Raw genomic sequence first — 21310 nt, forward strand, 5'->3', positions numbered from 1 at the left:
CCAGTCCGACACATCCTGTTCTGACCGGGAGAGGGGAGTTTGAGGAAAGTATGCGCAACCAGCATAGTAAGGAAATTGAGACGGATGAAAACATGCATGAACCTGAGTCATTTCCTGTATTAACCAGGATCCTGAATCTTCTAGATAAAGGGCACGAAAGGACGCATGGGGAGATACAGGAACTAAGATGCATGATGATCGAATATATAGACAAACTAAGTAGGTTGAAAGGGTTCGTACACGCTTTAAGCATAAAAAAATCACTTACAAATCCTCCAAGGGAAAAAATGACTACCCATAATCAAAGTACCCAAACAAAGAACGAACCATGTGTGAAAGAAGGGGAATTAATATGGGAAAATGTGAATGAATTAAAAAGATTGATATTAATCAATCAGGAAAAAATAAAAAAAGCCATAAATCAAAGTGAAAAAAAATTAGGGGAACTAGAAAACACTCCATTAAGTAACTCAGAGCAGCTATCAGGGAACAAGCCTGATAGTCCCTCGATACTTTTGGAAGCGATGGAAAATGAAGAGGCCAAAATGCAAGAACAGAGGCAGAACGCTGTGGGCGAGGCAACCCTTGAAGTAGAGACCCCGTTCGTGTATGTTATCACACAAAGAGAAAAGAAAATGCGGGCAAGGGCCCTTAAGAGAAGAGTGAGAAGGGGTTTAACACAACGGAAACCAAAAAATCCAAAAATCAACCCTCCCCCAAGATGAAAAATACTAACACAAACTTTAAAGACATATGCTGCATATCATCAGAGGGAGGTCACTTAGACTTCACCCAGCTAAACGAATAAAGCAATATAGCCTTGGAAGTGAAGGAAGTGACGGATAGACAAGGAATAATTAAGAAGGAGGTCCTGGACACCACAGAAGACACTCCATTGGAGACAAATGGTCAGGAATATGGAGAAGCCAAGATTACCCTCTCAGAAGCCATGAATCACAAAGGAATAACGGGCAATTCTAAAAAAATTGAAGTTAATAAGAAAAAAGATTCAAAGAAACCAAATGGAAGTAAAGTAGAAGGATACAAGGAAGAAAGGAGCATTCAGCAGTTATTTGGTATAAAAAATAAGCAAAAAACAAATGTTGAGAAAGTGCAGGAAAATGCAGGGAATGTAGAAGAGGATAAAACAGTGATTCAGGCAAAAGACTGCCCCAACGAGAGTAGCAGCTCAAAGCAGCCCGAGGAAGGAGAATTGATGGGAGGGTTTGTTATTGAGGCTGTTAACAGCAGTGTGCCACCAATGAAACCCAGTGAAGATATTAAAACATTGGTACAAGAGGCACTCTTCAAAATTCTTCAAATTCCATCCAAGTATGGACATCCTCTACCACCTGGATCTCTATTATCTGACGACCAAGGGTTGGAGGGAGAAGAGCATACATCTCCTAGGGACAAGAAAGTGGAAGAAGAGGAACCAGGGAAACTGACGGAACAGGGATTAATTGCTCATACTAATGAAGAGGGCAAAGAGACTTGGTAGAGCGTACACAAACAAGGGCCCGCCCTAACAATTATACAGGATAGCGTGAGGGACAGGAGGGAGGATCACAATTATGGGGGGTCAACAACAAACAAGCCCCAAAACGAGAGGAAGGGTTTTGAAGAGAGGATTCGGGAGATAGCCGAATTGTGGAATATAAAGCAGGGTCTTGAACAAGATAGAGACTATAATCACCACAAGGAAGTGAAGAGGGAGATCGAGAGAGGAGAGAATAGGGAGGGGGAGTCAGGAGGGCACGTGAGGGCAGAGGGACTAGACCCAAGGCTATCCAGTGCTTGGCCAGAAGACCCAAGAGAGTAGAGGGAGCCAAAATTTGTCGATGACCCTAGTGTCATATTAAATTTTATGCTCACAATAGGAGGACCTCCGGCTCTAAACAGAAGCAGGATACTGTCACTGTTTAACGAGATCCCCCGGCTCTCTCTAATTACTTCTAGCGACATTAAACTCATCGACTACATTCATCCAACAAGATACGATTGTGTCAGGATCGTGTTTCACTCAAGGGCAACATACGAACTTGCCCTCACTGAAGGAGTGGCGTTGCAACGTTTTGGATATGATATAATGAACTTTAGTCAAGGTTCAAAGAAACTGCAAGGAGGAGAGAGGGGAGGTTCTCCTAGAGAGATGCAGATGAGAAACGATCGAGAAGGAGCCAGAGATAAATCCGCTGAGTCACACTCAGAAGAGGTGGCGGAGTTGAGGTGGTTGGCATCAACCTTGAGGGAATCAATTTCTAAGATCCAATGTATGAAGGATACGTCCTAGAGTACCGTGAAACTTACACTCTTATCATGGAACTCAAGGGGATCGCGAGCTCTGTTGTACTCCCATGTTACGTGAGTGGAACTCTTGACTCATTTGTTTCTATGTTTACAAGAAACTTGGGCAGATACCGCAATTGATTTGGATGGCTTTACCATTTTCCAGGAACCCGCCATAAAAAAATCTAAGGGGAGACCGTCTGGGGGGCTATTAATTGCGATTAGGAATAACACAGACTTTACTACTGAAAAGGAGTTTCATATAAACAAAGGTTGTATAGCTGTCTTAGTGAAAATAGCTTGCAAAAATTCTCCTATGTTTCTTCTAATCATAAACATATACTGGCAACCTGAATGCGACCTAAAGGCCAATATCGATGAAATAGATTTGGTAATTCATGAATGTCAGGATATGAACAAGGATCTATACATTATCTTCTCGGGGGATTTTAATTGTGAAATATGTTTAGATCAAGGTAATAATGAATGTAGGTTTGGCCGATTGACTGGTGGAAGAACTGATCAGCGGAAATGTTTCCAGGGGGATATATGGACCCTCTTTTTGGTAGGATGGGGTATGTTAAATGTGAATGAACTATTGGATGACTCCGCGGACAAATCAACATGGTCTAATGGGCGATGGTCATCCACCATAGATTACATTTTCGTTTGCATGAATACTTTTAACCTTGTTCAAGACTTTGGTTTGATTGACACGAAAGAGAGTGATCATAAAATGCTAAAGATGTCCCTACTGGTAGACATTGATAAGGGTGTGGCACAAAAACTGAGCATCCAGGTCGCAGCGAATGTCCAATTGAATAGAATTTCGTGGCACAAAACAAACATTGAGAAAGTTAATATACTATTCCAGGCCGATTTTCAAAATAACGTGTATGCTGAAAAAAAGAAGATCTATTGTCACGATACCTTTGAGAATTACGTTGAATTGGTAATCAGAGGCAAGGCGGGAATAAAGGAAATGGCTCAAAGAAAAGAACGGCATAAGCATTCGTTCTCTGAAGAAATGAAGTCACTCAAGCTGGGTAGAAATCGTGAACTCCGTGGATTCCGTAGATGTCATGCAATCTCCCTTTCTGAGCTGGAATCTAGGGAACTCCACGCCATAAAAAACAAATGGAAAAATAAATTAAGATCCTTGCGTGCAATGCTCTACCAGGGAGATGCAGAATCTATGCTCAGTTCATTGTGTGAGGTAGCTACCCAAAGATTCTGGGTTTTGGTCAACAACGGTGGGCAAGATCAAATTAAGACCCAAACTTCATGTATAAACTCAGAGAAATGGGAAGGTCATTTCAGTAGTCTTTATTGCCCCCCGAGAGTGGCATGGGTCGCGCCGTTAGTTATTGAAAACGCCACATGGAACTTTCCATTTTGTGTAAAAGAAATCGAAGACATCATTGTAAAGAGCTCACCATCAAGGGCACCAGGACAGAATCTGCTTTGCAACGGGGTTATGAAGGGGAATTCTAACTTATGGGCCAAAATATTATTTTTCCTATTTAAAGACATTGTTAACGTACATCTTCTTCCTAACAGCTGGAGAATGTCTTATATTCTACCTATATATAAGAAAGGGAATAGGGCTCTCCCCACCAGTTATAGGCCAATAGCCCTGTTGGATGTCGATTCAAAGATATTTGCTAGTCTCGTTTTAAAGCATATTCGGTGCTTGATGGACCAACATAACATATTGTCGCCATTTCAGTTTGGTTTCAGAAAGAACGTGGGCACTGTTGCTAGGGGATTATTAATTAATGTCATGCAAAAATTGGCCTGGACATCTGGAAATCTCCCAATATACTTAGCATCTATTGATCTTACTTCCGCTTTTGATCTAGTGGATAGATCAATACTGTGGACCAAATCAGCAAACCTTGGGATGCCAGCCTCTCTTTTATCAATCCTATATAACATGCACCAAAAACTCTAGTTTAAAGGTTCGACTTAGCATGGAGGGAAATCTCTCGAAAGAAATTAAGGTAAATAATGGCCTAAGGCAAGGGTGTATATACGCCCCTACAATATTCAACTTATATTTTTCTGACCTGGGTGCATGTTTCAAAAAGTTGGTCACTAATTCACCTAAAATTGAGGGTACTAAAATCCAGTGGACCGCTTACGCAGATGATGTAACCCTCTTTGATCACACCCCTATAGGCCTTCAACGTCTCTTAACTGCCTTCAAAGAATATATTTACTTAAACGCCCTTAAAATTAACTATTCCAAAACAGTGATATTGTGTTTGACTCACAAGAAAAAACAAAAAATGAATCCACTGTTCCTGAATCACGAGAAATCACCAATAAAGTCGGCAATAAGATATTTGGGCTACCCGGTGTTTGGAAACAAGAGTAAGGTAAACTTCCGGGCTCTAGTGGAAGCGAAAATTGGCCCCATGAAAGCTCAATTAGGTAAAATTTATAAAAATATGGTAAATTTTCGCTAATACCGTGTATTCGCTTGTACAAAAATAGACTAGTGCCTCAGCTCTGCTACGGACTAGAACTAGCCCCGTTATGGTGCAGAAAGGAGATGGCTGTGTATGAATCAAAAATCATCAGATCCATGGTAAAATGCCTGCCGAAGTGTGTACCAGTGGCGGCAATAAGATACGAGCTCGGATTACATTCGATTAGAAGTACCATCGAATGGCGCAGAATGGCCTTATTTAGGAAACTGATTACAAGCAAAAAAAACACCTTATATGATATCATGGGCAGGGGTATTAAGAGTGGTGCTCCGACGTCTATATATCTCAGGGACATGTTGGAAGAAGCGAACGATGTTCTTGATAATGTGGGGGTTCCCAGAGATATGCTTATTTCCAACCCCATGAAGGTAAAATAATTATTGCTTCACGCCGACTGGAATCTAACAGTTCAAGAGGTTAAAATGACTAAGTTATATAAACACATTGGGCCTCATTACGAGTTGCCCGGTAATAGCGGGTCCATTTCCGGCATGCCGGAATGAGCGTGTCCGTGCACGTATGAACCCGCTAACAGCGGGTGATTACGAGTGCGCGAGCATGCGCGTTCCCAAATGCCGGTAGTGGCAATCCCGCCATGCCGGTAAAGTGCCACCTACCCCCTTATACCAGCATCGCGCGGCCCGCCCATAGCGTTACCGCTTCATTCCAACACCTGAATACCGGCACGGTGATACCGGCACGGTATCACCGTGTACGTAAAAACCGGATCCGGAAATTACATCATCGCGCAGGAACGGGAAATGGGCCGCCGGCCATCTTTAAAAACACAATCCATTGCCATCCTCCATAACCACCACTACACCCGTGTTGTTGAGTTCCACAACTCAATCAGGATGTCGAAGGCCACCAGAAAAAGCACCCAAAGGAAGAGGAAGCAGCGTTTTTGTGATGCTGAACTGGCAATGCTGGCAAACACCCTCGAACAGCATGCTGACATCATCAGAAGAACAAACCTTAAGCATGCGGCCCAAACCTGAATAAAAGAGGTTTGGTGGGAGGTTGCTACGAGGGTGTCGGCAGTGGGGAGCACCCCAAGGAGCGTACAGGATTGCCGAAAGCGCTGGGACGACCTCCGCCTCCGGGTCCGGAAGATCCTGGCGGAGAACCGGAGAGCCGCAATGGCGACAGGCGGTGGCACACACTCCCCTGTAAAGCTCACCGCATGGGAGGAGACCGCAAGTGGATTTATTGACCCGGGATCCATAGAGGGGATAGGAGACCAGGAGTTTGGCGCAGCAACTACAACAGAGGAAGGTGAGTGAACCATCACATCCACGTATAACAAAACATGATGTGACACAAGTGATGTTGAAGTCAGATTAGGCACGCCGATGCATGTCCCAAGGCGACATCAACACATCAATAGAATACTGAGTTCCACCCCCTGCACCACACGCATGATGAGTGAAAATTCCAATCCCAACACAGGTGCAACATGACCCAACCATGCCCATGCCCCCCCCACAGACACCAAAACAATCCAATGCCACCAGCCATGCAATGATTGCCAACATGTCCCCTCAGTACACCAAATGCCACACAACAGAAATTAAATTATGCCTGAATGTATGAAAATATCACACCGCAAAACATCACAGCTGCCATTTGGCAACATCACTGATGACCTGCATCTCTTCTATCTCCCAGGCACCGATGAGGAAGGTGGAACACAGGAAAGGGGTGCGAGCACATCCAGTGCACGCAAGGGGACCAGGGTCATCGCCACCCCCTTGTCCAAGAAATTGCCTGCAGCCACACCCAGTGTGCCCAGCAAGGCATCAACCCTGCAGGGGGCACCTGCTGCAACAGTGGTAGCTGTTCCGCCGGCCACCACGGACGTCATATCCACAGAGGTGGCAGAAGAGGCAGAGGTAATGTCTGGAACGCCCAGCCCAACGCCTATTGCCAGCGCCCCCCCACCTGCGGAGACTGAGAGCGAGGATGACCCATGTCTGCGTGACTCCGACCTTGGAGATTCAGACATTGGCATCTTCGAGGAGGACATTGCCCAGGACGAGGACCCCACGCAGGTGCCTTCCACCACCCCGCCAGCCACCACCCTGCCTTCCACCACCCCGCAAGCCACCACCCTGCCTTCCACCACCCCACCAGCCACCACCCTGCCTTCCACCACCCTGCCTTCCACCACCCCGCCAGCCACCAGTACACCTGCGGCTGAAACGAGGTCCGTCTGGCAAGGGTAGAGGCCCGCCAAGAAGAAATGCTCCAGATAATGCGACAACAGGTCGTCGCTGGTGATGAGGCCATGAAGGCCATAGCCACGGCCATTGCTGCCAATACAGCTGCCGTGCAGGCGTCCACGTGTGCATTCAGGGAGTGCATGGGGTCACTGACCCAGGCCCTTCTTGCGAACATCACGCAAGCGCAGCAGCCACACCATGGCCCAGCCAGGGGACTGACAATAGACACCTCCACCACGTCAACCCCTTCCACCTCGGTGCAATCAAGCCCTGTGTGCTTAACGCGCAGGAGCACACGGCGCTCGGCCATGGCACCCCAGACCCAAAAGTCGCAAAGAAATGACATTATGGGAAATGACAAAATGTGAGGAGCCGCATTGCCACAGTTGCCATCCTATTCAGTCATGCATTGCTTGCCATCACCATGGTGCCCCGGTTGTGCCTCTTACTTGTTGTCATCCATATGCATTATTAGTGATATGTGGCCCAGTGATGTGTCATTTTCCGTTTGGCTGGGTCAGGTGAGGAGTGTTTAGCTCTGCATTCATTCTCCACTCACTGGCTATTGCCACCCAGGTGTACTATTGACCCCCCCTTTTCCACCCTGGTGAAGTATCCCCCCCCTTTCCCACCCTGGTGAAGTATCCCCCCTTTCCCACCCTGGTGAAGTACCCCCCCCTTTCCCACCCGGTTGCAGTAGCCCCCCCCTTCTGCATCCGCACACATGAGTACCCCACAGCATGGCCATGGGCCTGTTGTGCAACTCACCGAGCAGCCAGGCACGAGGTCCAGCATGTCGCTCAATGTGACGGGGTAGCGTGGAGTTGCGCAGTACCATGGCATCATGTGTGGATCCAGGAAATCGGGCGCAGCAATGGGTGATGATCTTGCTGGAGTCACATACCATTTGCACATTGATGGAGTGGTATTGCTTGCGATTGCGGTACACCGCCTCTATGGCATGGGGGACTACCAATTCCACATGGGTGCAGTCGATGGCACCAACACAATTGGGCATGCCTGCCAGTGCATGGAAGCCTACTTTGGTTTCGGCTATCTCCTGGGCAGTCCGTGGTAGGGATATGTGGGTGCTTGCGTGCTTCAGGAGGGCATCCAGCACTTGGTTCAGCATGCATGAGAATAGTGGTTGTGAAATACCATGCAGCTTGCCCACTGTGTGTTGGTAGGTGCCTGTGGCCAGGAAGTGTAGCACAGACACCACCTTCAGTAGTGGGGGATGGCAGTGCGTATTTGTATGTGGCTGGCAATGTCGTTCTGTATCATGTCCACTATGGTGTGATGGTGTCACGGTCACAGGGTGTGGATCTGCTCAGGGGTTAGGTTGAATGGGCTGGGTCTGGTGCAAGGGATTGGTGGCTGCCTACGAGGCGCTGGTGGATGTGCTGGTGGTAATTGCTGGGCCTGTCTCACCCTCCTTCTCCTCCTGCGTCTCCTCTGTGCTGCCTGTTCTTGCTGCTGTAGTTGTTGTTGTTGCTGTTGTTGTTGTAGTTGTAGCAGTATAGGCATGTCCTCCTGCGCCATGATTGCAAATGCTAGTGGTAGCATTTTGGTGTAGGAAGGGGTGTGGTGTGTAGGTGTGCTCCTTTTGTACTGGGCCACTCTACATTGCCTACACCTGTGGGGGGTGTTGTGGTGTGTGGGTGTGCTCAGTTCATACTGGCACAGCCTCCTTTGACTCCACCTGTGGGGATTGTGTGCACCTGTGGCAGCTGCCTTGTATCTTGGTTGCTGTTTGCGGGTGGTCCGCGATGCCTGTTTTGCCGGCATCATGCAGCCCGTTATTACCGGGTTCGCGATGCCCGTATTTTCATGTTTGCGTGGGTTGTAATTGGCACCTATTAACGGCATGCCGGTATTTCCTGCCTGAAGAGGCGGGTGTACGCGCCTATGCCGCTATTTGCGGCACAGTAAATAACGGTGCCGTTAATACCGGGTTTGTGGGTCAGAATGCTACGGAATGTTAAATGATGCCGGTATTTACATACCGGCATCATTTTTCCCTTACCGGCATACCTCGTAATGAGTCCCATTGTGTCTGATAGTAAAAAGATGGGGGAGCTGGAACCCTACCTAATCAAATTTCCGGATAAATCATGGAGGCAGGAATACATGCGATTCCGCTTTAATGTGTTGAATACAGGACAAATAACAGACATTAGAGGTGGGCAGACTAATGGTTTCTCCCTCTGTAAATTCTGTAAGCAAGGGGAAAAGCGGGAGACTCTGCAGCATCTACTGACTGAGTGTAATGGTCTAAGGAATGAACGCATTAGACATTTTAGTAAATATGTACCAAACACTGAAAGTGTGGATCTGGAGCTGCTGTGGTTAGACATGTTGCACGGTAAAAGAGTCAAACTACAGATTGCCACCGTTAGGTTCTTGAAGAACTATTACTCTCTTTAAATTTTACGTGTAACAAGTGGCAAATGACTAACCATTAAGAGACACTTTTCCCTGTGATGGAGATCTAGAACTCGTACAAATGATTATTTTCCTTCTCTTTTTCTTCTCATGTTTTAATTTGTATGTTGTATAGTGATTGTATTTGTAATTGACCTGAAAAGGAAATGGAAATGTATGTGGTAAATGTGTATTTTTGTATGGAGAAAATATGTTTTATGTATTTTCCGCAGTATTACCTGCTGTATTATATGCTGTTTTAACTCACAAAGAAATCTTTTTGTAAAAGTTACTATGTAACTATAAAACAAATAAAAAAATAAAAAATAAAAAAAAAATACAGTTTATTCTGCTTACAACGTGAATCTAGGATTTTCTGGACTTCAAACTCGGGATGTCCATCAATCAAAACGGGAGGAGGTTTCCATTTATCGGCTTGATGCTTGTAAGCACTTTTAGCTGCATTTAAATTGTCCTGAACTGATTTCCATATTTCTTCAAGCTGCTTTTTCTTCTCTGCTGCTTCTGGTACCTCCGGTATGTGCCCAGGGAGAACTGGTTGAAAACGGGGATGATATCCGTAATTGCAGTAGAAGGGTGTCATTTTGGTTGAAGTATGTATTGCGTTGTTATATGCTAGTTCAGCAAGCCAAATAGCGTCCGCCCAGCTTTCTTCTTTACCAAGCGTAAGGCACCTGAGGTATTGTTCGAGAGTTTGATTTAGCCTCTCCGTTTGCCCGTCGGTTTCTGTGTGATAACTGGTGGAGAGTTGTATGTCCATACCTATGGATTTACAGAACGCTTGCCAAATCCTTGACGTGAACTGCGGTCCTCGATCGGAAACGACATTGTAAGGCAAACCATGTAGACGAACAACATGCTGCAAGAACAGGTCCGCCAGTGAACTGGCTGATGGCGTCCCAGTGCATGGTATAAAGTGAGCCATTTTAGTAAGGTAATCTATCACAACATAAATAGTATTAAACCCCCGACTCAAAGGTAGATCCACAATTAAATCCATTGACACTGAGTGCCAGGGAGTAGGTGGTGTTGGTAAAGGCTGTAACGTTCCTAGTGGCCGTTGATGATCAGATTTGTTTCGGAGGCATGTTTCACACTGGGTAATATACAACTGGACATCTTTATGCAACGATGGCCACCAAAAGTGGCGTTTGACTAACTCGACGGTCTTTACCTTCCCAGGATGGCCCACGAATGGAGAGTCATGACACCATTTAATGGCTTGTTGGCGCAGGGGTATCGTGGGCAAATACAAGGCTGATTTATAAATGGGTAACCCTTCCTTTATGGTCTGGTCCTTATTCTGGCGTACCCATTGGACCAGTTGCTGTGCTGACATTGCTTTTCTAATGTTGTCAAAGACAGCATCCACTGCTACGCTTCTGATGACACGGCCAGGGTCCACCATTGGCTTGGGTTCTTCCACTCTTAGTGCGGATTGATCTGGGTCTGGCTCTGGATATCTCAATAGTATGTCTGCCTTTCGATTCTCAACACCTGGGCGATAGGTTACTACAAAATCATACTCCGAAAACTGTGTTGCCCATCTTAACTGCCTGGGGCTGAGAGCTTTAGATGATTTTAATATATGTAGATTCCGATGGTCTGTATAAATGGTTACTGTATGTTGAGCTCCCATAAGGTAGTGTCGCCATTCGTCGAACGCAGTCTTTATGGCTAATAGTTCTTTGTCTGCTATGGCGTAGTTCTGTTCTGCAGGTAATAGCATTCGGGAATAATAGGCGACTGGATGTAACTGCCCGTTTTCCCTTCGTTGAGAAAGAACGCCCCCCACAGCATAACTTGAGGCGTCCGTCTCGACAATGTATGGTCTGGTTGGGTCGTGATGTTGTAGCACCGCAGCGGTAACGAATGCCCTTTTTAGAGCCTGGAAGCCTGCCTCTGCCGCCTCGTCCCAAGAAAAAGGTACTCCCTTTTGTAACAGTCTAGTCATGGGCTGCACTTTTTTAGCAAATCCGTCTATGAAGCGACGATAAAAATTGGCAAAGCCAAGAACGGATTGAATGTCCTTCACCGACTTTGGTGAGTGCCAGTCCAAAATGGACTGCACTTTCTTTCTTATCCATGGTGACTCCTTGAGGCGACAAAATGAATCCAAGAAACTCTACTGTGGACTGGTGGAACTCACACTTCTCGATTTTGGCGAATAGGTGGTGTTCTCGGAGCCTTTGTAGGACTGCCCGGACGTGTTTTTGGTGGTCCTCCAGGTTTTGGGAGTAAATCAAGATGTCATCGATATAGACCACCGCGAATACGTCCAGGTACCTGCGGAGTACTTCGTCCAGGAAATGTTGGAATGCTGCTGGGGCATTGCAAAGCCCGAACGGCATGACCTGATATTCATACAGGCCAAACTTGGGCCGGAATGCCGTTTTCCACTCATCCCCGCTGCGTACTCTCACCAGATGGTAAGCCCCTCGAAGGTCCAACTTCGTGTATATAGTCGACCCTCGCACCTGGTCAACAACACTGGGATCAAGGGCAGGGGATAGCGATTTTTGATGGTAATCTTGTTAATCATCCTGTAATCGATACAAGTTCTTAGGTCTCCGGTCTTTTTTGGAACGAAGAACAAGGGGGAGGAGACTGGAGACGTGGAGTGCCGAATGAACCCGTTAGCCAGGTTTGTTTCAATGTAGTCTTTCAAATACTTGTTCTCCGCTTCAGTGAGGGCATATATTCTACTGCAGGGAAGCACTACTCCCGCTTCCAGATCAATCCGGCAGTCAAATGGTCTGTGCGGGGGTAGGGTTTCGGCTGCTGCTTTGCTGAAAACATCCCGATATTCTCTATATTCATTGGGTAATTTCATGAGTGCACTCCCTCCCACGTAATGAGAAACAGGCTGTGATACGGACACTAGACAGTGTTTTTGACAAAAGGCGGAACCAAATGTAATCGAACCGGAGTTCCAGTCTACCAGTGGGTTGTGAAGCTTCAGCCAGGTCAATCCCAGTATGAACCTGAATTGAGGGGCTGCTATTACATCGAAGTTGATTACTTCTTGGTGTGTAGCACCAATCTTCAAATGTAATGGCTTAGTTTGCTGAGTCACTGGTCCAGAGACCAATGGGGACCCGTCCACGGACTTCACTTCCTCAGGGAGAGTCTTAGAACTCAACGGAAGTCCCAATTGCTGGGCTAACTGAGTGTCCACGAAATTTCCCATGGCGCCAGAATCCACCATTAGAGTGATTGGTACCTGTTTTTCTTGCCAACGTAAATAACCAGTTACGGTGATGTGGGCTTCTAGGGTTGTATGCACATTTGCTAAGATCTGTGGGGTGTTTTCTGCACCGCTCACTCCTGCCACCCTCATGGGCGAGCTTTCTCGTTTCCCGAAGGCCCTCCTTTGGCTGGCTTATTAGGACATTCCTGCACAAAGTGCCCTGGTTTTCTGCAATAAAGACATAACTTGTCTCTTCGCCTCTTGTCCTTTTCCTCTTTGGTCAGAGGTCCTCGCACTGTACCTATTTGCATTGGTTCCTCTGTCCCCTTCTGCACCACTCTGGTCGTCTTTTGTTGATCTAATCTCACGATTGGTTTGTTTTCCCATTTTCACTTGCCTTGCCACCGCTCACTCTGCCTTTGATCCAACCTGAGTGCTAGATCAATCATCGTGGAACAATCTTCTGGTTGGGGATCTACCTGAGCCACAAGATCCTTTAAGTCCTCCCTTAAACCCTGATAAAACAGGGCCATTCTTTTTTCTTGTGGCCAGTCTGGTTCCATTGCCAGCCGGTTAAATGCTGTTACATAAGAAACCAGATCTCTACTTCCTTGCCCTAGTGTTAACAGTTCTCTGTCTTTAAGTAAAGTTGCCGCCTTTCTATTGAAAATCTTGCCGAATTCCTCAAGAAAAGTGTCCCAGCTATAAAGCAGGGCATCGTCCTTACTGACTAAAGGTGTGGCCCATGGAGCCGCATCCCCACTTAAATAAGAGATCACAAATGCTGTGCGGGCCTGTGCAGTACGGAAAACAGCCGGCTTGGTTAGAAAATGCAACTGGCACTGCATAATGAATTGGTTGAAGTTCTGGGGATCACCATGATACCTCTCAGGTGCTGCTAGAGGCAATGGAGGTTCTGTGGCCACCTGTACCTGAACCGGGACTGGCGGAGGTGCCCTAGGTAATGGGGTTGCTTGGGCTTGGTGTTGGATCGTAAGGGTTTGCACCTGACCCGCCAAGGTCTGATAGCCCTGCTTAGTTGCTGCCAACTCGGCCTTTAACTCTTGGAGTAGGGTTACAACGTCTGCCATGGTTGTGCTGCCCAGGCGCCCGGTTAATACTTGGGCTTGCAATTCTGTCACGGCTTGTTTCTACTCTGGCGCGGAGGCAGCACAAACGCAGCACAAACACCTCCCTCCCCGTTAGGTCTTGGCACCTGGGAGTGGTTAACACAGGCCACATTGACCCTTCGGGGAAAGAGGGTTAGGGTCCGTTGGTTGGATGGGTAGAGGGTGATTAGGAAGACCGGGAAGAGGGAGAGGGAGAAATTGTGGATAGGAATGGGGAAGAACAGGTTAACATGCTCCTCAGCTCCGGCTCCAAATCCTGAGTTCTCCGCCTTCACACTCTTGCACTCACTTACTTTCACACTATATGCCAGAATAGATGGGGCCTTTGTACTGGAGCCCTAAACCAGTCTTGTGTACTCCTTTATATTCAGTCATGTAAAACACTATCCCCACCTTACATCATGGAGGAAAACAACACCTGCATTGCCTCGTGCAGAAAAGAATAAGCTTTGCACTTTTTCCCTTATCAGTACGTGCCCTTTACAAATAATAATAATTGCACTTAGCTTCGGTGCTGCTGGTCAAGTCTTCTGGCCTTTTCGTGTTGTTTTGACCACTGCAGCATTCACAACCTCATTAGCGCTGCAAGAAGCAAGATAAAGTCAGTACTGGAGCGCATACAGATGCGGAGTCACTGTCTAGGGTTAATCTGGTTGATTATTCCACTCATCAGATTCACAGTTTAGAATACATGCGGGTTACACGCTTCATCTAGGGAAACAATCGCGTGTTAATGAATGTGTCTCATGCTGGGTTATTGGGTGGAGCGCCATGCATTTCCTAAGCGCTTCGGTCGCGGTTCCTGTAAGCATTGAAGTCCAAAACGCAACTTCGTCTAAGTAACACCTTCCGTTATGAAGAACAGCTGGAGCGCGTACTATGGAGAGGCACTTATCTTAATAGTCACGCGCGGCCTGGGGTGAGTCTTGCAGGCGGCGGGCGTGCCCCGCGTAAGCTTGCCGACAGGAGCTCTGGGTCTGCACGTCCTTCCTCTCTGCTGGCCGGAATTGCAAGCGTGGGTCTTTGGGCGCGGTTTGCGCATGCGCGTTAGCGCGGGCGTGGCAGGCTTCACCCCAGCAGGCCTCTGCAGCGCACGGCCTGCTGGGAATTGTAGTACTCGGGCTGTTCTTCGTCACTGAGCCAAGAATCTATAAAAGGGATGAAGAACACGCCTGGAGTACCGTGTGGGAAGAGCCCTGCACAATATAAGGGCACCTACCACCCTTCCAGAGTCTTTACCAGCCCCAGTCCTGACACATTCATGGCGCCTAAGGAGGCGGCACATGGAGGAGAGATGAGATGAAAGTCAAGGTTGAGCAGGTCGGTGAGAAGGGCAAAACGAGGAGAGGGGGTAAAGAAGATGACCTCATGGTGTCTGCTGTAAAGCCCACAGTGTCTTGGATCTGGTGGGCTACGATGTTATGCGCTCTGAAAATTCACTCCCGCAGCTGGCCTTCCTCCGACAGGGGCACGGACACCTCTCAAGGGCTGTTTTGCCTCATCCAGGTTAGCACTTGTCAGTTACAAAAACTGGATAGAGCCCAAGGCATTTTACCCGCTGTGCTGCTTTTCCGGGTGTGGATGGTGTGATTGTGTTGCCTAGCCATTTTGGCAAGGAATTAATTTGCACATGTGGTAAAATCATGTGGGAATTCATTCCTTTTGTGACGCAATTTCAAAAGTACCCAAGGGGGAGGTTTTTTTCAAAAAAGTGATGCAAATTGTACCCTCCCTCCCGAGGCGGAATGTTCAAACATTAAGGTAGCCCACGCTGCTTTTGAGCCTCCGAGATACTGCTGGTCACTGCAGTTTCGGTGTATCTGGCCAGCAGTATCTCGGAGGCTCAAAAGCACTGCACGCCGCAAACATACGTCGGAAAATATGGCCCACAGTACTTCTCACTGCTGGAGGCAATGAGAACTAGGCCTGGTGTGCACCGCATGTAGCACTGTGAACCTGGGCTGGGCTGAGCTGCTGGCGCTGTGTGCCCATCAGTCCAACCACACACATTACGTGATTATGATTTCCATTGACTGAGAAACAGCCAATGGAAATACTGTTACCATGCAAGGCAGTTATTTATTTTATTTATTTCCACTACTACAACGTGTCTTGCATGGTAACCGGTTTCTCAGCCAATGGAAATCGTAATGTGTGTGGACTAAAATTCCTACCCTGAAACTGCAGCCACAATGCTTGCGGTGTATAAAATAAATAGAAAACGTACAAAAGTAATGCTAATTCTTTGTCTGTGCTCTTGGGCTTTGAGGGCCACATAAAATGGCTTGGAGGGCCACATTCCGGTCCTCGGGCCACATGTTGGACAACCCTGGTCTATGCATTCTCTTCTCCGGTCATCCTTCTCAGTGCGTCACACTCATCACTTGTGATGTTACCAGTCGTTCCTTTTCACATCTTCACACTTCTTCAGGTATCTCCGTCTGGAGACCGTCATCTCTTCAGGGATACATCATGTAGGGTTTTCTCAGTGGATACCTTATATCAAAGGCTCTTCACTGTATAGGTACCATTACTGGCGTTGCCCATGTCACAATTTCTGGTTTCCAACATATAGGCAGAAGAGGGGTGGCACTTCCTGCAGAGGCATTCAGGTGCTCCTCTACAGTGCGCGACATGGATGTACGTTAAACAAAATCTAAGCAAAAGAATGCCCAAAGAAAATATATAAATCTATGTTAAAACGCTATGAAAATAGAAGTGTGCGCAGGGGCTGACAGGTGGGCTGGGAGGGGGAGGGAAAGTCTGTTGTGAGTTGTTTGTTTGTGTACCTGTGTGCATGTTATGGGGTAGTGTTTCTAGTGGGGACAAGAGGTGCATCTGCATGTGTGCATTTGTATTTGATGCAGAGTTCAGGAAGGGGCACAAGTTAAATAGGGGTTTGTGGTGAAACCCCCAGTTTTCAAAGATCAGGGGGAGGGGAAAGTGATGTATTTTCTATTAACGGCCACATCAAATTGGCCCAAACAAAACGTCTTTTTTGTGTGCAGTTATTAATATTCGGGATTATCACATATAACCCTTTCATTGTACCTCATACAGTAAAAAGACAAGTTTCTCTGTAGGAAACAAATGTTATGTTATGTTATCTTGCATTTATATGTCGCCTACTGCCATAGATCATGGTGCTGAAGGGCTTTTGCCTGTCAGATAGGCAAAGGAGGAGGATGATAGAACATTCAATAGTCGGGTAGATAGTTGGGAGGAGGGCGAAGGATAGATAAGATGCTCAGGAAGACATGAGAAGGAAAGGTGGAAGATAGTTGCCCTTGGAAACTTCAGGGGTGGGGCATCTATGGAAGATTCTTCACTGTGCCCAAAAAGGACAAGGCGGGTCTAATGGGCATATTCCGGATCTTTCAGATTTCAATCACTTTCTTCTGCAGGAGAGGTTCAACACGGTTACTATCGCTCAAATCCTCTTGTCTCGGCACGTGGAGTACTGTGATTTGCAGGATGCCCATATAGACATTTCAATATAGCTTCTGGACCAGAAGATCCTAAGGTTGGCCACAATTACTTTCAATTTTAGAGTGTTCCCCCATGGTCTCAGCTCCGCTCCCGTGTATTTACCAAGATCGAGGCACCTGTCATGTCTTTTCAGCACTAGGATGGAATCCACATCTACAGAAATAGGGACAACTGCGTAACTTTAATTCTTTTCTCCACTGGAAATATGGAAGGTGTGATGGAGTGTAGGAATTCATGGGACAGTCATAGTAAGTAGTGCCTCAATGTGGCATCACAACGAACCAGGTGCAAATGTACCAAACTAAGAGTTGTTTTAATGTGTTTGGGAACGTTTTTTTCAAGTGTTCAGGGGTGGTTGAAGAGGGAATCCTATTGGGCCACCCACCATAATGGCATGATGCCTCCTACCACTCCTGGGCACTGCAAACTCTGCCTCAATAATCAGCACCCCTAGAGGAAATCAACAGAGTGTGTGGGAGATTGCTTCACCTAATCTCAATAATGGATACTGACCTGTGACTAGGAACGGAATCAGGGCCTTTTAATTGTTTTAGTTGAATTGGGGGGGATGGGAGCTGAGGAGCTTTCCCATGCTGGCAGTCTTCTTAAACACTGGGCCTCATTAGAAGTGTGGTGGGCTGCAAAAAAGGGTGCCGGTGAGCTTTCCCTTCTTTCTGAACTACCACACTATGAGTCTGCCTGCCGGGACAGCTGCACCAGACAGGTCTGATGCAGGTAGCAGGGTATCTAAGCTATGCCACATGATGTTGACAGGACAGGGATGGCAGCATGTTACTCACTCCCCTTTTTCTTGTTTACTCTCCCCCAGGCAGGAGTATCACTTTACTGCAGTGGCACGGGGGGGGGAGCACACAGGCACTCTTGTAGATCTGCAACCCTCACTTGCACATTGCACCGCTTCTTGGTAGTGGGTGTCAGGGCTTTAGGTGTTTCTTGGCTGGACATAGGTTACAGGGTGTCTGGGCAACTCTTCTCCTTCCCCAGGCAGGAGTGCTGCTCTCTCTTTCCTTTTCCGACAACAACTGTGTCACTGGGGGCAGGGTGTCGCTGGTGGCAGGGTATTAAGGCCACTTACTGTGCAGGCAGGGCAACACTAGTGGCAGGGCGTTAGTGCCACTTGCTGTGCAGGCAGGGCGTTGAGGCAACTTGCTACTTAGCTCTCTCCCCCAGGCAGGTGTGTGGGCAGGAAGCTGCCAGTGGGGGCGCACAACAGTGGCAAGGTGACACTAGTGGTAGGACCGTGGGCAGGTTGCTGCCTGTAGCAGAAGGCGTACACCAGTGGCAGCATGGGGCCACTTCTCTATTCAGCTCCCCAGGCTGGAGTAATTGGCAATGCACTGCCAGCAGTAGAGGGTGCACAGTCACTCTTCTTCAGCTGCAAACCGCACTTGCCAGATTTATTTATTTTATTTATTGCTCACTTGTTAGGCACTTATACTAGAAGCAAATACTGTTTCAAAGCACCCACAGGGCAACAGGGAGGGGAGAGGGGATGATAGACAATGTAATCACAACAATGTTAAATAATTAAATACAACAAAATAAGAAGAGACAATGAGGAGGGGAAGACAAACCTACTATACTGTGTGAGTGTTCAGAACGTGCAAGTGCAGAGGGGAGAGGAGTATGGGATAGGTGCTGTGGTGGTCATGGAGAGCAGCAACTGAAGTGCTATGAAGAGGGGTATGTGCAACCTCCAGTGGTGGAGGGTGAGCCGAAGCAAGTGCAGAGGATAGACAGCAGCTGGGATGATAAGATGCAGGAGGTCAGGGCCCCGAGGATGCATAAGGGCCCTCCACACCAGTCAAGCTACTGTGGGATTAGCAGGGGAGAGAGGGAATGAATGAAGAGGTAAAGAGGAAGGTCTTGAGGCTTTTAAAGAACTTAAGAATGTCCTGCTCAAGATGAAGAAGGAGGGGGAGGCTGTTCCAAAGAAGGGAGCACGTTGAGGAATGCGATCGTCCACTTGCTCTCTGTTTAGCAAACCGCTTCACATGCAAGGAGGTTGTGCAAGAGGAACACAGGTGTCTATAGGGGGAATATTTGGTCAGAAATAGTTGTAGATAGAGTGGTCCGCGGCCCCAGACAGTAAAATGATGCAGAGGGGTTTTAATTTAATCCGTGCTGCGATCGGGAGGCACTGAAGACTTTGTAGGGCAAGAGAGATGCAGTCCCTGGGCTTGAGGCGAAGGATAAGTCTTGTTGCCCTATTCTGGATTAGCTGGAGGGGTCGCAGAGTGGACGAAGGTAGATTAAGGAGGAGGCACAGATGATTCTTCTTCACAGGCATGTGTCAGCACCCAGATCTGTTGTGTGTCAATCTAATCTTTTTCCCCTTTCCAGTGCATTTACACACAGCTGGTATGCTTTGTTTGCTCCGATGACAGAAGCACTATTCATTTCACCGCCGGAGACCCGTGATATCCCTCTTTCAGCTCTGATGCCGGAGCATCCACAATATTTGCTGCCTCATGGCCTGGGCTCTGCAGGGGCCATTGGGCCATCCTGGAGCACTTCTTTCTTTCACCGCCAGGAGCCCAGGTTCTGTGTGGGCACTCTACATTTCCCCATTGCTCTGATACAGCACTCTCCATTTTCACCGCCACATTGGTCCAGGGATATGTAGGAGGCCATCTCCTCCTGCTCCGATGTGGAGCATACTGCGGTGGAGCCCCGGGGTATTTCACCCATTGCTCTGTTGATAGGAGCTTTTCACCGCTGTGGCCCGGGAACGCTTCAGGGCTATGCCTGCCTGTTTTCAGTGCGCAACATCGAGCACTTTAAGGGGGTAATTCATAGAATTCAGCGCACAAGTGGCGCACGCGGCTGGCGCACAGTGTGCGCGTGCGAATCCCTGCGCCAGCCGCGTGCGCTGAAATCCATTTCCGCGCACAGCGTATTCATGGATTCCAGCCACCAAAACCAGCCGTGGCGCACAGTGGCGCAGCGACCCTGCAGCAGCGCCAGTTACGCCCCCAAGAACGCCTCCCGCGCAGGGAAAAGCCATCAACATACCCAATCCAGCGCAAAGGGCTGCGCTAACCCTGTACCAGCACAGCAAGCGGGCTACGTGTATCACTGGGGTGCGCAGGAAGTACTTCACGTGATTGGCCCCGTGCGAGCAGGGTACGCGTATTTCAGGGGTGCGCGGGAAGTTCCACACGCGATTCCATCAGGGTACGTGTATTTCGGGGTGCGCGTGAAGTTCCACATGCGAAATCAGCAGGGTACGTGTATTTCAGGGTGCGCGTGAAGTTCCACACGCGATATCAGCAGGGTACGTGTATTTCAGGGGTGCGCGGGAAGTTCCACACACGATTGGCCTGGGCGCGTGTATTTCAGGGGTGCGCGGGAAGTTCCACACGCGAATAGCCTGGGCGCGTGTATTTCAGGGGTGCGCGGGAAGTTCCACACGCGATTGGCCTGGGCGCGTGTATTTCAGGGGTGCGCGGGAAGTTCCACACGCGATTGGCCTGGGCGCGTGTATTTCAGGGGTGCGCGGGAAGTTCCACACGCGAATAGCCTGGGCGCGTGTATTTCAGGGGTGCGCGGGAAGTTCCACACGCGATTGGCCTGGGCGCGTGTATTTCAGGGGTGCGCGGGAAGTTCCACACGCGATTGGCCTGGGCGCGTGTATTTCAGGGGTGCGCGGGAAGTTCCACACGCGATTGGCCTGGGCGCGTGTATTTCAGGGGTGCGCGGGAAGTTCCACACGCGATTCCATCAGGGTACGTGTATTTCGGGGTGCGCGTGAAGTTCCACACGCGATTCCATCAGGGTACGTGTATTTCGGGGTGCGCGTGAAGTTCCACACGCGATTCCATCAGGGTACGTGTATTTCGGGGTGCGCGTGAAGTTCCACACGCGAAATCAGCAGGGTACGTGTATTTCAGGGTGCGCGTGAAGTTCCACACGCGATATCAGCAGGGTACGTGTATTTCAGGGGTGCACGGGAAGTTCCACACGCGATTGGCCTGTGCGCGTGTATTTCAGGGTTGCGCGGGAAGTTCCACACGCGAATAGCCTGGG

This window comes from Ambystoma mexicanum, chromosome 1p (genome assembly GCF_040938575.1).
Source record: "Ambystoma mexicanum isolate Mex_15411 chromosome 1p, UKY_AmexF1_1, whole genome shotgun sequence".
NCBI classification, from domain to species: domain Eukaryota; kingdom Metazoa; phylum Chordata; class Amphibia; order Caudata; family Ambystomatidae; genus Ambystoma; species Ambystoma mexicanum.